We start from the raw sequence: 16,820 nt of genomic DNA, 5'->3' as shown, positions 1-16,820 counted from the left end.
AAAAAAAAAAAAAAAAATTTACAGGAGGCTGTTGACTTGGACTGAGCTCCTGCACTGGGCCCAGCAGATTAAATCTAAATGGAGTCACTCATGCTAAAGTTCCACATCACCAAACTGAAATTAAGTTGTTTATGTGAACTTCCAAAAAACCAGGAGTGAGAAAGGGATAACAGTTAAATCCCCAAGCAGGCCAGTTTTAGCCAATGTAAGAAAGTCCCCTCTGCACCAGCCTGGGCAACAAAGTGAGGACCCTGTCTCTAGAAAAAATAAAAAATTAGCCAGGCATGGTGGTGCACATTTGCAGTCCCAGCTACTTGTGAGGCTGAGGTGGGTGGATCGCCTGTGCCCAGGAGTTGGAGGTTGCAGTGAGCTGTGATCGCGCCAAAGCACTCCAGCTTGGGCAATGGAGTAAAACCCTGTCTCAAAAAAAGAGAAAAAAGAAAAGAAAAGAGAAGAAAAAGAAAAACAAAGCCTCCTTTGCTTTTATCTTTACCCTTTACCAGAAATGTAAGTTTGATACAACCAATCCACATTTTGTTTCCTGTGTCTGTTTTCCTTGGCCCTTTTCTGTCTATAAAACCAACCTCCTCTGTTGGCTCATCAGAATACTCACTCTATTTTATGGGTTCAAGTGTTGCCCGATTCTAGAATTGCAAATAAAGCCAATTAACACCTTTACATTAAATTGATGGTTATTTTGTATTTTGACAGCTCCATAAAGAGGGTACAGTTTTCAAGGAGGGCACTCTAGAAGTGGCTAAAAATAATAATGGACATGGAAGGATACCCAAGGTAGAGTAAGGGGCCCTAAACAAAAATAGACAAAAAATTCTTCCCAGAGAGCAGATTAAGGACTAAGCAAGGAATTTATCTCCCCTGCCAGGCAGAGGGTCTTTACACTGGTGGTCCAGCAGAATTCCATCATGCTATCAGCTAAGTACTGTGTTCTCATTTTTCTTTTTTTTTTTTTGAATGGGAGTCTTTTTGCAGTTATCAGGTCTTGGGTCCACCACAATATAGTAGACATGTGTTAGAGGGACAGGTAACTGGTCTTTGAGTTCATCAGTTGCTGGACCAGGAGGAACCGCATATAGACCTGATTAAGGAGACATTGTGTCCTCAATCATCCTGGACTTTGAGGTGGATGTAGTGGCTGAATGGGACTTTGAGTTTTCTTTCTTGAGGAGGGCATGGGTGTAGTCTCCATGAGGGAAGAAGGATGCAAATGGACAGTTGGCCTACAGGAGGGTGGACTGTGATAGACTGATAACTGTTTACTAAAAATCCATTTTCTTTTCATCCTGAACACAGCTACACCACATGTTCCTGGCTGTACAAGCAGTTAGGTGTGGCTACATGATTGAGTTCTAGCCAACAGAATATGAGTGGAAGTGGTGTGGGTCGTTTCCAGGCCAAGAAGCCGGTGTGCCCTCTCCTTGCTCTCATTTCCTTCCTGCTGGTTGAATACAGACAGGGATGAGGCCCAAGACCCTAAGGAACAGTGCAGCCAGGAGTTGGAAGGAGCCTGGGTTTCTGAATCATCACATGGAGGGGAGCTGTCTTCAACTGGGAGAGCTGTCTTCAGTTGGATACTGGGTGAGTGAAAAATAAACTCCTATTGTTTTTGAGCAATTACAAGATTTTGTATGCTCATTACCACAACTTAGTTTATTTAATTAATATAAGAAGCAACATGATCTCTTTTTCTCTGTGTGTGCTTGACACATTCTCTCTCTGCAGACTGGCTTTTGTTGCAATTCTGCATGTAACTCAGTTGTTAGCTGGAGCAAATTGGAAAGATCGCCTTATCATATGGGTATCTAAAGCTTTCCCAAGATATTTCTGAATTCCCAGTGGAGCTTCTGTTTTCTGTTTTTAAAGATTCCTTTCCCTTTTGAAGTCTTCTTTTTTTTTTTTTTTTTTTTTTTTTGAGACGGAGTCTCGCTCTGTCGCCCTGGCTGGAGTGCAGTGGCTGGATCTCGGCTCACTGCAAGCTCCGCCTCCCAGGTTTACGCCATTCTCCTGCCTCAGCCTCCCGAGTAGCTGGGACTACAGGCGCCCGCCACCTCGCCCGGCTAGTTTTTTTTTTTTTTTTTTTTGTATTTTTTTTTTTTTTTTTTTTTTTTTGAGACGGAGTCTTGCTCTGCCACCAAGGCTGGAGTGCAGTGGCCGGCTCTCAGCTCACTGCAAGCTCCGCCTGCCGGGTTCACGCCATTCTCCTGTCTCAGCCTCCCGAGTAGTTGGGACTACAGGCGCCCGCCTCGTCGCCCGGCTAGTTTTTTGTATTTTTTAGTAGAGACGGGGTTTCACCGTGTTAGCCAGGATGGTCTCGATCTCCTGACCTCGTGATCCGCCCGTCTCGGCCTCCCAAAGTGCTGGGATTACAGGCTTGAGCCACCGCGCCCGGCCCCCTTTTGAAGTCTTTAGCTCAAATGGTCTCTCTCGCTCTCTCCCTTTTTTTCTTTCGTTCTTTTTTTAGAGACAGAGTTATTCTTTATTGCCTGGGTTGGAGTGCAGTGGCACAATTATAGCTCACTGCAGCCTGGAACTCCTGGACTCAAGCAATCCTCCTGCCTTGGCCTCTCAAAATGCTGGGATTACAGGTGTAAGCCACCATAGCTGGCTGGTCTCTGTTCCGTTCCACCCTTTATCCTTTTTTTTTTTTTTTTGAGTTACATACACATACATATATACTTCTCACTCACACAAATTATTTATGAGTGTAAGAGGTTGTAGTGAGAAATTGGTGACGAATAAGTAGAGGAAGGGCTTACACACACAGGGGTGCAAACCTCAAATGAAACAGACATGTCACCACCCTTAAGTCACCCACCACTGGTGAGTATCCCTGGCCCTTCACGTTACCTGGCCCCAACTTGTCTCTATGTTTTCGTTCTTCTCTCTCCCTCTATTTGTCTTTTTTCCCTTTACTTGTACCAAGAGCCAGACAAAAAGCCCTTGGATGCTCTGGAAAGACGAAGAAATTGGTAGATGGGAAATCTAACAATTGGATGATTTTTCAAATCGCTACTTGGAGGGGAGGCAGAATCGTGCCTGGGGTACAAAGCAAAGTAGGAGGACCACACTCAGCCTCTACTCTGTCATCCTGAGCAATTCAGCTCTGCCCCAATATGCACAACTTACTAAAATAGAAGAAATGTATAGAATAAAATAGAATAAATGGATTTTGCTCAACCCATCCTTTTTAGAAGTGTTATTATTATTATTATTATTTTTAAAAAGACAACTGTCTGTTTTTATACAATCGTGTCCCTGGAGACTCACCCCAACCCCATGTGGCTTATCAAAGTGTTCATTAAAAATGTATCTTTCTCTTTCTGAGTTTTGTTAGCCTAAATTTGTCAATTTTCTGGCCGGGCGTGGTGGCTCAAGCCTGTAATCCCAGCACTTTGGGAGGCCGAGACCACGAGGTCAGGAGATTGAGACCATCCTGGCTAACACGGTGAAACTCCGTCTTTACTAAAAATACAAAAAACTAGCTGGGCGAGGTGGCGGGCACCTGTAGTCCCAGCTACTCCGGAGGTTGAGGCAAGAGAATGGCGGGCGGGAACCCGGGAGGCAGAGCTTGCAGTGAGCCGAGATCGCACCACTCACTCCAGCCTGGGGGATAGAGCCGAGACTCCGTCTCAAAAAAAAAAAAAAAATTGGCAATTTTCTTTGCATTTTTATTGACATTTAAATTATCCTAGTGAGGTTTCACTACTGCTGATAGGTCTGCCAGCTTCCTCCTAATATAGGATTGCTCAACTCTTTCTCTACATTTTAGGAGAAAAACCAAGAAGATTTCTTCTTTATGTCCAGTGGAGTGTCTTTTGTCCTTCTCTGATGTCTTGGTACCAACTTCTGTTTGTTATTGAAGGATTTCCTGAGCAGCTTATCATGTTACTTTCCCATACAAAGATGATTCTTTCCCTAAAATAAATTTAGGTTCTAGCTGGTAATATCATAAAAGCTTTTTTTTTAAACCTTGTTTCATATGTACTTGATAGAATTCAGTCATTTTAGCCCTGGAACTAAATTAACTTTCAACTCCAGCAGGGTTGTCATGTACAGTCGTACAGGTTGTACACTAAGCCTCCGTAGGGAGCACCTTTTACCTATAGTCTATGTTACTGGTAATTTCTAGAGTTGTGTGGTCCACAACCTGTACAACTGTATCTTGTATAGTCCTGTCCCAAGGACCACCCACCATCCAACTAACTATTAAACTCAATGGCCGAATTCCAGATTTCTGGAAGAAAACATTTGGTGGTCCATTTTGGGCCAGCTGTCCACTCTTCTCCAATCAGATATGCTCAGATTGGAAACATCATGTTGTAGGCACAGAGGTCCAGAGCCTCAATGCCTTTGGGGAGTCCATCTGGGGGAAGTGGGAAACTGTTCTCAGAGAAGGGGTTGTATGAGAAGTGCAGACATCTCAAAACATGGCATTACCAAGGGCCAATGATAAGAAAAATGAATAGTCCAGAGGTATGTCGAATATAATCTAAGCTGATGTTTTTCAAACTATGAGGTATGACCCATTAATGGGCTATGATATCAATGTAGTGAATCAATTTCTAAACAACATAGAAATGAAATAAAGGAGATTAGAGATTAGGAAATATTAGCATGCAACCCACCTAGTAAAGTTAAACTAGTATATAAAGTGTGGATTGTTGTGCAACATGATCAAAAACCAAACCAAAGCCCAAACCATTTCACTCCTCTCTGCCTGCCCACAGGTTTGATGCAGGCGCCCTAGGGACATTTATCTGAGAGGATCTTTCTAGGCCTTGTCTCCCTCACTACTCCTGTGATCTTGCCTTATTTCCTTGCTAGGAAATCAAACCCTTCTTTGGTTCCTGAGCCCACCCTTATCTTGGCAGATGGTTGGTTGGAGTCTCCAGCCTGCAGAAGTAGGACCTCAATTTAGTTGTACTCATTTGAGCCCAGTATCCCAGTGGCATGGGGTATGTCCCAGAGACTTGCTTGCTTCCTGAACTACAGCCTGTGGCTACCTTTGCCTAATTGAAACAATTGAGTTTTGCTTAAATTTTCTGCTCTGTATTCTCTGTGCTATGGTTTTGTAAGCCAAGTTGTCCTGGAGACTGGACAATGTCGTTAACATCTCCCTCTTCCAATTGATAGGCACAGGTTATGTCCCTTGTCTGGATGAACCCATGAGTAGAATCCTGCTGCCTGCCTGTCTTCCAGGACTCCCTCCCACATGTTGCCCATGGAGATCACCTACAAGCTAGCTGGGAACAACAGTTTTTTGCATCAGGCATGTACATAGGACCACCTTCCACCTACTTCTCCCACCCATGGATTCCTTCTCTGGATCTGTAGGTTTATTGTCTCTGGCTTCCTATACCTGCTTCCTGTCCCTTGATTTTGGCGACTAGTTTGGATGTCCGTCTCTGCATCCATGGCCTTAGCTTTCCTACCTCCTTTCTCTTTTGAACTGGCCAAGCCTTCGAGGGACATCTACAAGTTCTTCTAATAATTCCCCTTATATAGGGTTGCTAGATTTAACAAATAAGAATATAGGCCGGGTGCGGTGGCTCAAGCCTGTAATCCCAGCACTTTGGGAGGCCAAGACGGGTAGATCACGAGGTCAGGAGATCGAGACCATCCTGGCTAATACAGTGAAACCCCGTCTCTACTAAAAAATACATAAAAAAAACTAGCTGGGCAAGGTGGCGGGCACCTGTAGTCCCAGCTGCGGGAGAGGCTGAGGCAGGAGAATGGCGTAAACCTGGGAGGCGGAGCTTTTAGTGAGCTGAGATCACGCCACTGCACTCCAGCCTGGGCGACAGAGTGAGACTCCGTCTCAAAAAAAAAAAAAAAAAAAAAAAAGAATGCAGGACACCTTGTTAAATTTACATTTCAGCTTAGCAACAAATTTACATTTCAGCTTAGCAAGAAATAATATTTGCATGTCCCATGCCATCTATGGGACATACTTCTGTTAGGAAATTATTCACTGTTTATCTGAAATTCAGATTTAATTGTGTATCCTGGTTGCCAGATAAAAAACAGGATACACAATTAAATCTGAATTTCAGATAAACAGTGAATAATTTCCTAATAGAAGCATGTCCCATAGATGGCATTTATCTCGCAACCCTACACCTACAGTTCCTTGCTGAGGAAATGGCCTTAAGCTCTTTATGCACAGGTAGGTGGTCACGCTGTGTCCCATAGGACCCCACCCGTACCCCATACCCAACATCATAGCTAATTGGATCAGGAGTGAGTACTTGACCCAAGGTCAGCTAGTGCATAGGTTGGCCCACAGTCTAAAAAGTAGCCTGGTGCAAGACCTTTGCACCAAAGGGAAATAGTGTTTAAGTGAATGGTTCTCTGTCAGGAGTAAGAGAGTAAGAGAATAATTAGTAAGAAAGAGTGAGAGAATCAGTTGGTAGGAAGAACAAAAGCCAAAAGACACATAGAGAGAATAAAACAGTAAATAGAATTCATGAAGTTGTAGAAGTGCTGAACAAGCAGCTCTATGGGGAGGGAAGAAGGGTGGAAAGGACTTGGTCAGTTGCAACAGGAGCAGCTGAAGTAGAAGGAGAGAGAAAGGAAACAGCGGAAGCATGGTGATGGTAGGATGCCAGGGACCAGTGAGCACCAGATCTGAAAGTCCATGAGATAACCTGCTGATTAGACTCCCAGCTTCCAGACTCCAAACCAAGAACAAAACTCCCTAAGACTTCCAAACTCCCTAGGCTGGGCCATGGTTCTTTTTCTTTCTGTGCAGTCCAGTGATTTAGCTTGGTTCACACAAGAGTCCTACCAACTTGACTGACCTTTCTCATTTCTATTTCTATCCTTAAAATGAATCTCCATAATTTCTGGTGTGAAGTTAACCTGACCTAGAAGGGAAGCACTCTTAGCTCTGTTTGTGCTGTTCAACACACTATCCAGGTGAAGGGGACCCACCCCACCTCTGTCCAGCTCTCACTGCCATGCAAATCTCCAGATACTGATACCTGCTGGAACTGACCTGGAACTTCCGACCCTAGGCCTTGTAGCACTGCCTGCCCCTATGAAATCTTGGTTCTGGAATCTTCCTGTCCTCACTGACCTAGTGCCTAGCACAGTGTCTGACACATGCCTGGAGAACAATGACTACATGCACAAATGCAGTCAAATTCATCTCTTTTGGCTTGAGTGGTTGTGGTGGAGAGGAGACAGAAGCTCTGAATGTGAGTTCTGGCTCTGCAGCTTCCTCGCTACATAACCATGGGCAAGCTACTCAAATCCTTTAAGCCTCCATTTTCTCCTCTGTGAAATGAGAATGGCATTATCTACGCTATTGTGAGGTTTAAAAAAGCAGACGTGTGAAAGCCTATATATAATAAGCCCTGTGAAAAACTTTACTGCATCTAAGTATAAGGAAGCTGCATTTTGTTAGGGTTGCACTTTATGAGACCTCAGATGAGTAGAAAATCAGCCTGGGCGACAGAGCAAGACTCTGTCTCAAAACAAACAAACAAACAAACAAACAAACAAATCTTATGATATAAGATTCCTCTTGGCAAAGGAGGGCAACCATTTATGTTGGCCAGCTGGCAAGAGAAGAAACAGAGTTTATAGTGTTTATAGTTCGCTGGGATTGCAGGTCAAAAATCTTGCAATTTTGGACAAATTTTCATTTTTAGATTATTTGGATTGGATTCTTTTCTTTTCTTTTCTTTTTTTCCTTTTTTGAGATAGAGTCTCGCTCTGTCACCCAGGCTAGAGTGCAGTGGCACTATCTCGGCTCATTGCAAGCTCCGCCTCCCGGGTTTACGCCTCTCCTGCCTCAGCCTCCCAGTAGCTAGAACTACAGGTGCCCACCACCTTGCCCATTTAATTTTTTTTTTTTTTTGTATTTTTAGTAGAGAGGGGGTTTCACCCTGTTAGCCAGGATGGTCTCGATCTCCTGACCTCGTGATCCGCCCGTCTCAGCCTCCCAAAGTGCTGGGATTACAGGCGTGAGCCACCACTCCCGGTTTGGATTATTTTCAAAATTTCAAAACGATGAACCTTTATTATTACTTGTGTATTAGTCTCTTTTAAATGTACTTAAATCAAATTTGCTTAAAATGCCGCTGCCCCCAATTCCATGATTTGAGGGAGAAGAAGATGAAAAATGTACTTTGTGATACAAAATGGATGATTCTTTATGGTCCTGCACAGCTGCATGTCCCAGCATCACATTAACCTCTGGATCTTCTCAGCATTCACTCTGGAATGTTTTAAATGTCATAACAGTGTACTTTCAAAATAATATCCTTGTGCCCCCCCCCCCCCCGATCGTGTAGTATTGTCAGGATGTTTTATCTGGTGCCATATATCCTGCACATGACAAATCCATTTCCCCAAACAAACCATCACATATGTCCACACTGTCTATAAATTTTGAATCCTGACATCAACACTATTACCCTTTGACGTGTGGATTGTCCTGAGTTGTGCAAAACTGAGGGGATGATGTTTTTAAGGAATTAGGGGATGTCACTCTTTTCTTTCTGATGGGTCCCCTCTGGAGAAAGTGATGTCAGGAACATGCAAAATTTAACCCTGCTGGAGAAAGCCCTAGATACTCTCCCCAGGGTACCTGGAGATTCAGCCGGCCAGATCTGTAAGCATCTCCACCTCTGGGGGTGATAACAAGGTCACCCTATACTTTGGTTTGGCTTTATAATAATACATCTGGCATCAATAGAGATTCTTTCTTTTCAAAGTGCTTTCCTATTTATGATCTCATTTTGCCCTTGCAGGAGGAAGAAAGAGAGCTGGTTAGGAAGCAAACTTCAGTTTTCCGTGCTCTGTGGCCAAGCAAGTCACTTCACCATTCTCAGGTTCAGTTTCTCCATCTGTGAAGTGGTATTATAAGGGCTGTTGACTGCTTAGGGTTGTGTAAGTGCAAATGCTGCTGTGGGTTGGGCGGCGAATGCTTAAAGCAATACAAAAAGCCATAGACAGAAATGCACTGTGATGATAAAAGTCATTTAGACACTCTGGAAGTCGTAGAGCTGGAAGGAACTTCAGAAATAATAGTAAAGAGGTTTCAGTATTTTATCTCGTGAAGATGCACAGATGAAGCATGGGCAGGAGCAGAACACATTACTTTGGTGGCTCAGATTTTTGGTCTCTCGCTTTAAGAGGCACCTAAACTGTAAGCAAAATGCCATTGCTGGCATTGGCCCCTTCTCCACCCCTCTCTCTCACTCGCTCAAGAAAGCATACCAGAATGCTAGTGAAAGAGGTTATTATAAGAGTAACCTTGATTTCACTCTAATTTATTTTTCAAAAATGCAAACTCAGGATTCTTACATGGAACAAAACCCTGACCCAAACCGACTTAAGCAAGAGTTGGTATTTATTGACTTGTGAAATAAAAGAATATCCAGCAGTAGATGCTTTAGTCCTGGCTAGATCCAGGGGATCAAATGGTTTCGTCAGAACTTAGACTATTTATTCATCTCTAGGTTCTGCTTTTCTTTGTATCGACACTGTCAGACAGAGTCTTTTCATGAGTGATAAATGGCTGTTGGCAGGCTTCGGTTTGTATCCTCAAAGCTTAGCACCCCTGTGAAAAGACAGCTTTCTTCTCCCAGTAGTTTCAGTGTTAAGTTCTAGGATTAAGACTCATTGGACTGACTTGGAGTCACTGTCTCTGTCCTTCAATCAGCCACTGTTTCTAGGGCAGTGGGATATGCAGACTGCCTAGGACTACATCCTCTCTCTCTTCCTTTCTCTCCAGGATGGAAGTGTGGATGGAGGTGGCATCAGCCTCATTTGAACCCACATGAACTAAGAGGGGCTATGGGGATATTCCCCAAAGGAAGACTGAGGGGCATTACTAGAAAATGGGAGAATGGAAGCAGAGTGGGCAAAACCAACAGATGTTCACTACAGCAGATAAAAAACTTGGCAAATTATTAGTGAGCAAGTACTTATAACACATGTGGCACGTGGGGCTGTGAGTCACCAGTGTGTTAGCACAATATGGTCAAAAACCTCTGATCCAATTCAACCTGCTCATCTGAATGATTTTATCAGCATTTAATAAGTTTGTTTTGGACATAATGAGTTACAGTTTTGTTTGTGGTTTTGACACCTGATTAGAGGTTTCATCAGTGTAAGAAGCCAACCTAGGAGCTCTTCTCACAAGTTTCCCGGGAGAGAAATTGCTCCTCCAAACGTGAGGAGTCCCACTTTATATAGATAGCATCCACATTTCTTGCAGTGGAAAACAAACCTTATAAAATGTAATACGTTTGGTTTCCTAACTTTTTCTTGACCCTGGGGTGGTAGAAGGAAGCGCAGGTTTTATCACCTGGATTTAGAGACAAGGAAATTGAAATGGAGAGAGAATTGGGCTCACGTGCAGGCAGCATGTCTAGCTGCCTCCATAGTGTGATCTGAGATACCCCGTGAGGCCTACTATTACTCTAAACCTCTAAAATAATAAATAAATAAATAAATAAATAAATAAATAAATAAATAAGTCTCTGCCACCGAAGTGCTTCTTAATGAGATGTGTGTAGTTTAATGGGACCAAGGCGTTGGATCACTTGAAGGACAATGTATAATTAATGCGTTTTTGCAAGTTGGTTCAATTCAACAAATAGTTATTGAGGATCTACTACTAGTTCTATCACTGAGGATGTTTTGGTTACAAGTACAGGCATACCCTGAATATATTGCAGGTTCGGCTCCAGATCACCACAATAAAGTGAATGTTACAATAAAGCTAGTCACATGAATTTTTTGTTTTCCCAGTGCATATAAAAGTTATGTTTACACTATACTGTAGTCTGTTAAATGTAGTATGATGTATAAAAATACACATATCTTAATTTAAAAATATTTTATTGCTAAACAATGCTGACACAGAAACACAAAGTGAGTACATGCTGTTGGAAAAATGGTGCCGATAGACTTGCTTGACACAGAGTTGTCACAAACCTTCAATTTGTGAAAAATTCAATATCTGCAAAGTGCAATGAAACGAGGTATGCCTGCAATAGCAAACCCCATTTCAACAGACTTAACATATAAAAGGAATTTATTGACAACCCAGTGATAAGGTGACCTTCAGGTGAGGCTTGATCCAGAAGTTCAACAATGTCATAATACCAAAGACCTAGTTTTTTCTCCTTTTCTTCTCAGGCTGCCAGGTATCTGCCTCATCCTAAGACTGGCTGCCTGATGATCACAGGGTGGCTGCCAGAATGTTCTGAGAATTACGTGCTTCCTCATTTATACCCGGGATGAGAAAGCAGCTGTCCAAGGAGTTTGTAAGTGTGAGACACAGTTCCTTCCCAGGCAGTATCTCCTCACATCTCTCTGGTTCAAACTGGGCCACGTGCTGCCTATTCCTAAACCAAACTTGGTGGCTAGGAGGAGGGGATGTGCTGAAAACCAAGGATCATGCCTGGCACCACCTTCTGTAGTGGCATATGGGCTGTGGGGAGACGGGTCTTGCCTGAATGAAAACCTGGGTGCTGTTAACAGGAGGAAGGGAAATAAATGCAAAACCACCCCTCATTAGGAGCTGAATCTCTTTGTCAAAGAGTACAATAGTAATAAGTATTTGTAAATAGAACAAAGGAAATCAAGTTTCAAGGGCAGAAAGGGAGAATAATTTTATTTTTTATTTTATTTTATTTTTAATTTTTTGAGACGGAGTCTTGCTCTGTCGCCCAGGCTGGAGTGCAGTGGCGCGATCTCGGCTCACTGCAAGCTCCGCCTCCCGGGTTCACGCCATTCTCCTGCCTCAGCCTCTGGAGTAGCTGGGACTACAGGCGCCCGCCACCTCGCCCGGCTAGTTTTTTGTATTTTTTTTTGTAGTAGAGACGGGGTTTCACTGTATTAGCCAGGATGGTCTCGATCTCCTGACCTCGTGATCCGCCCGTCTCGGCCTCCCAAAGTGCTGGGATTACAGGCTTGAGCCACCGCGCCCGGCCTATTTTAATTTTAGACATGCTGAGTTTGAAGTATCTGCAGAATATGTGGACAATGCTGTTGAGGAGTAAGTTGGAAATAAGGACCCAGGACTTAGCTTTGGGCTGGTGCTGTTGATATAGTGGTTAAAGCCACGACAAGAGAGGCCAGCAGGTGCAGGGCAAGCCCCCCTGGGTGGCGCAGGGTGAGCGGAGCCCTGACACCGCATGATCTGGGCTTATGAGGGAAAAGGAAGGGGGCCTCACGGGATTGGAAAAGTGAGGAGAACACTGTATTAAGAAGGCGTAGGGAGAGGCCGGGCGCGGTGGCCTGTAATCCCAGCACTTTGGGAAGGAGATCGACACCATCCTGGCTAACACAGTGAAACTCTGTCTCTATTAAAAATACAAAAAATTAGCCGGGCGTGGTGGTGGGCGCCTGTAGTCCCAGCTGCTCGGGAGGCTGAGGCAGGAGAATCACTTGAACCCGGGAGGTGGAGGTTGCAGCCAGCTGAGATGGCGCCACTGCACTCCAGTCTGGGCAATAGCGCAAGACTTCGTCTCACACACATACACACACAAAAGAAGGCGTACGGAGAAAAGCAGTTCATGAAGTGCGGAGGCATTGTCTTAGAGGTAAGATGAGGCCTTAGCTGTTTCTGTTCAGTTTGGCCACAGTTAAGTCCCTGGTGGTCTCTGTGGAGGGATGTGGAGTGGTGGAGGAGGAGTCAGTGAGGGGAGGATGGGAAGTGATGAGGCTGAGGATCTCACCCTGCAGAGCCTGTCTCTGAAGGCCCAGAGGAGAGGAAGAGAGGGCAAAACTCAGAGAAGAGGGAAGACACTTTTTTTTTTCCCTGAAAGGGTTTTGAAGAGGTTGAGTACTTTTTGTGCCAGGCCACCTAAACTGATGATGCTCCTCTCCCTGGACAGGGGAGCAGATGTGGACAGAGAAGGTGGGGTCTGAGATCTGCTACAGATGATGGACTACAGTATACAGACCCCAAATACTTCCTTTCTGATACAGTTAGGATATTTTCCCCTGCCCAAATCTCATGTTGAAATGTAATCCCCAATGTTGGAGGTGAGGACTGGTGGGAGGTGTTTGGATCATGAGGGCCAATCCCTCATGAGTGGCTTGGGCCAACCCCTTGGTGATAAGTGAGCTCTGGCTCTGACTTCACGTGAGATCTGGTCATTTAAAAGCGTGTGGCATCTCCCTACCCCACACCCAGCGCTCTCTCTCTCTCTCTCTCTTTTGCTTTTGCAATGTGAAGTGTTCATTCCCGCTTCACCTTCCACCATGATTGGAAGTTTCCCCAGGCCTCCCAAGGAGCACATGCCAGCACTATTTCCTGCACAGCATGCAGAACCATGAGCCAATTAAACCTCTTTTCTGATAAATTACCCAGTCTGAAGTACTTCTTCATAGCAATGCAATAATGGCCTAACACACCCCTCCTAGACTGGATAAGGACTATGTCACCTTGGGGTGCCCATCTGTAATGCACTCAGGTATCTAGGTACCTTTCCACTCTTCTCATTGACCCAGAGCCAACCCAAGGACATCTTCCAGTGGCCACTTGGGCATGCTGGGTGGTAGCAGGTATCTCCATTGACTCTATCTGCCACCTAACCCTGAAGGAAGGTACGAGGGTCCCTTCAAACTCCATACAAAGACCTTCCAGAGTGCCCACTGTGCAGATTGCCTGGTACAATGTCCAGCCTCCCCAGCCCCTCTATCTTCACCTCTATCTTTCTCTTGCAACTTGACCTTCACCAGTTTTGAAATCCCTAATTGACCTGGGTGGGCATGGGCCTTGGGAGGATCTGATGAACGTTCTTTTTATTTTCTCACTCCCCCCTGCCACGAACATTCTTTAATAGGCCTTAGCCCCTTTATCTCTTCTTCTGTCTTCTTGCCTCAAGGGCCCTATTGCCCCTTCCTTTCCTCCTTCCTTCCTTCCTTCCTTCCTTCCCTCCTCCCTCCCTCCCTCCTTCCTTCCCTCCCTCCTCCTTCCTTCCTTCCTTCCCTCCTTCCTTCCTTCCCTCCTTCCTTCCTCTCCTTCTCTTCCTTCCTTCCCTTCCCTCCTCCCCTCCTCCCTCCTTCCTTCCCTCCCTCCCTCCTCCTTCCTTCCTTCCCTCCCTCACTTCCCTCCCTCCCTCCTCCCTCCCTCCCTCCCTCCCTCGCCTCCTTCCTTCCTTCCTTCCTTCCTTCCTTCCTTCCTTCCCTCCATCCCTCCGTCCCTCCCTCACTCCCTCCCCCCTCTTCTTCTTCCTTCCTCTCCTTCCTTCCTTTCCTGGGGTTACACGAGATCACTCTGTCCTTCCCTCGGTGTTGTCAACTATCCCTGGGCTCTGGGGAGTCAGAGGTCTCTAGAAAGGCATTGTTCACACTGCCAGCCTTCAAGTGAGAAAGAAGAACTGAAGGAACGACCTTTCAACTTTTTCCTTCCACTGGCCCATTATAGGTCTCACCCCAATCTCATAGCCGCTGAGACTCCCACTTTGACACGCTGCTTTGAGCTAGAGGAGTTCAACAATCGGCCCCTCAGTCAGGCTCACAGCAGATGGGAAAGAGCGTTCTGTCAGGCCATTGCACGGCGGCTTTGTGATGAGTTTTTGTTTTTGTTGTTTTCAATGTTGTGAGATGGAGGTTCACCTTGCGCCCAGGCGGGAGTACAATGGGCATGAACTCGGCTCACTGCAACCTCCGCCTCCCGGGTTCAGGCGATTCTCCTCCTGTCTCCTGAGTAGCTGGGATGACAGACATGCAACACCATACATGGCTAATTTTGCATTTTTAGTAGAGATGGGGTTTACCATGTTGGCCAGCCTGGTCTCTAACTCCTGACCTAGGTGATCCACCTGCCCTGGCCTTCTAAAGTGCTGGAATTACAGGTGTGAGCCACATGCCCAGTCCTGAACTTTTAATTGTAAATATTTAAATGTATTGAAATATGAGGAGGCAGCCAGGCGCGGTGGCTCAAGCCTGTATCCCAGCATTTGGAGGCTGAGATGGGCGGATCACGAGGTCAGGATTTCGAGACCATCCTGGCTAACACGATAAACCCCGTCTCACTAAAAAAATACAAAAAACTAGCCGGGCGAGGTGGCGGGCGCCTGTAGTCCCAGCTACTCCAGAGGCTAAGGAGGAGAATGGCGGGAACCCGGGAGGCGGAGCTTGCAAGAGCTGAATGCGCCAATGCACTCCAGCCTGGGCGACAGAGCAAGACTCCATCTCTAAAAAAAAAAAAAAAAAAGAAAAGAAGAAGAATACGAGGAGGCACATATGACTGACAACCACAGTAGATGACCAGGAGACCCCAACATGGGAGAGACATGACCACCCCCCTGGTGTTGTTCTGCAAATTGGTTACAGCTGTGCTGCTACCATACATGTTATGGTTACTTCCTGGGCATGTGCACAAGGGCCAGTCCTGTGTGGGGCTGGGGAGATGCACAATGAGGACAACTCCAGGTCCAGAGGCAGGCCAGCAGGGGGCGCATGTGCACACAGGGGAGAGAGCGTGGCCCTCACTCCGTCTAGACAGCCATCAGAGAAGCAAAAGCCGAGGGCAGGGACACCTCACTGTCTCAGGAGCTCAACCTCATCTCCAGGGGACCTGACTCAGAAGCTGGGGCAGGCTCCAGGATGATGTAGGGCTCAACGGCTGGACAGCTGAGACCGGGAACATTCCACACCTGCGCTAGATCCCAGCCGCAGGCTGACCTACTAACTCACCCCAGGGATGTGTTCACTAATGCCCATGGGGACATAACATGTTCTCCCCAGGACGAGCTCTGGGTAAAGGACTAATAGAAGACACAGTCATCTGCCCTGGCAGAAAAAACCCATAGCCAGGGTCACCTATCCACCCTGGGGAAGACACAAACACAGATAGAGTTTGACACTGAAGATTCCAAACCTTCTACAAAATAAGTGGAAACTGATGTGTTGTGGATTCCACAAGAAAGTTGCAAGGTGAGCTGGAATCTGGAATCAGTCACCATCCTTTGCTGGCTCCTGGTGCACTGGAACTTGTGATCTCCCCAACCCTCCCCTGGTATTAGTGCTAGGGAGCTTGTCCAGTTGAAAACCGCAGCCAGCATGGTGGCTCATGTGTAATCCCACCACTTGGGGAGGCCGTGGTGGGCGGATCGGATCGCTGATGTCAGGAGTTTGAGACCAGCCTGGCCAACATGGAGAAACCCATCTCTACTGCAAATACAAAAATTAGCTGGTGTGGTGGTGCATGCCTGTAATTCCAGCTACTCAACAGCTGAGGGGCAGGAGAATCACTTGAACTTGGGAGGTGGACGTTCAGTGAACTGAGATCACACACAACTGCACTCAGCCTGGGCAACACAGTGAGGGTCCCTCTCAAAAAAAAAAAAAAAAAAACACTTTTCGGCCAGACCAAACCCTTGGACAATACTGTCTCCTCAAGGACTATCCCTCAAGTGGCTTCAAGAAGAGGGAAAAAGAAAAACTCATCTGTCCTAGCCCCAGAAAGATCAGGCCTGGGACCTGTCTGTTCTGTCCTGACTTGTGTCCTGTCTGCTTGTGTCAGAGAAGTGGGACCTGATTCCTGTCTGCCTCCTCACCACTTTCTGGCGGTCACCGCCATCATCCCACAAAGGTGGAGAAGACAAGAAGAAAGCGATAAACTCACTTCCTTTTTTTTTTGAGGCGGAGTCTTCGCTCTGTCGCCCGGACTGGAGTGCAGTGGCCGGATCTCAGCTCACTGCAAGCTCCGCCTCCGCGGTTTACGCCATTCTCCTGCCTCAGCCCTGCCCGAGGAGCTGGGACTACAGGCACCCGCCACCACGCCCGGCTAGTTTTTGTATTTTTTAGTAGAGACGGGTTTCAAC

General features: G+C 46.0%; 1 long non-coding RNA gene across 1 annotated transcript; it reads left to right on the top strand.

Annotated features, from left to right (window-relative positions):
• Window positions 1-1,459: 1,459 nt before the first annotated feature.
• LOC104667764 lies at window positions 1,460-9,888 on the top strand. The gene is made up of 3 exons (XR_004059967.1): window positions 1,460-1,596; window positions 8,778-8,858; window positions 9,764-9,888. It is a non-coding gene; the product is annotated as an uncharacterized LOC104667764 (long non-coding RNA).
• The last annotated feature ends 6,932 nt before the right edge of the window (window positions 9,889-16,820 follow it).

The sequence above is a fragment of the Rhinopithecus roxellana genome, chromosome 11, assembly GCF_007565055.1.
Source record: "Rhinopithecus roxellana isolate Shanxi Qingling chromosome 11, ASM756505v1, whole genome shotgun sequence".
In the NCBI taxonomy this organism is placed as follows: Eukaryota; Metazoa; Chordata; class Mammalia; order Primates; family Cercopithecidae; genus Rhinopithecus; species Rhinopithecus roxellana.
This window is presented reverse-complemented; position numbering and strand designations above follow the sequence as displayed.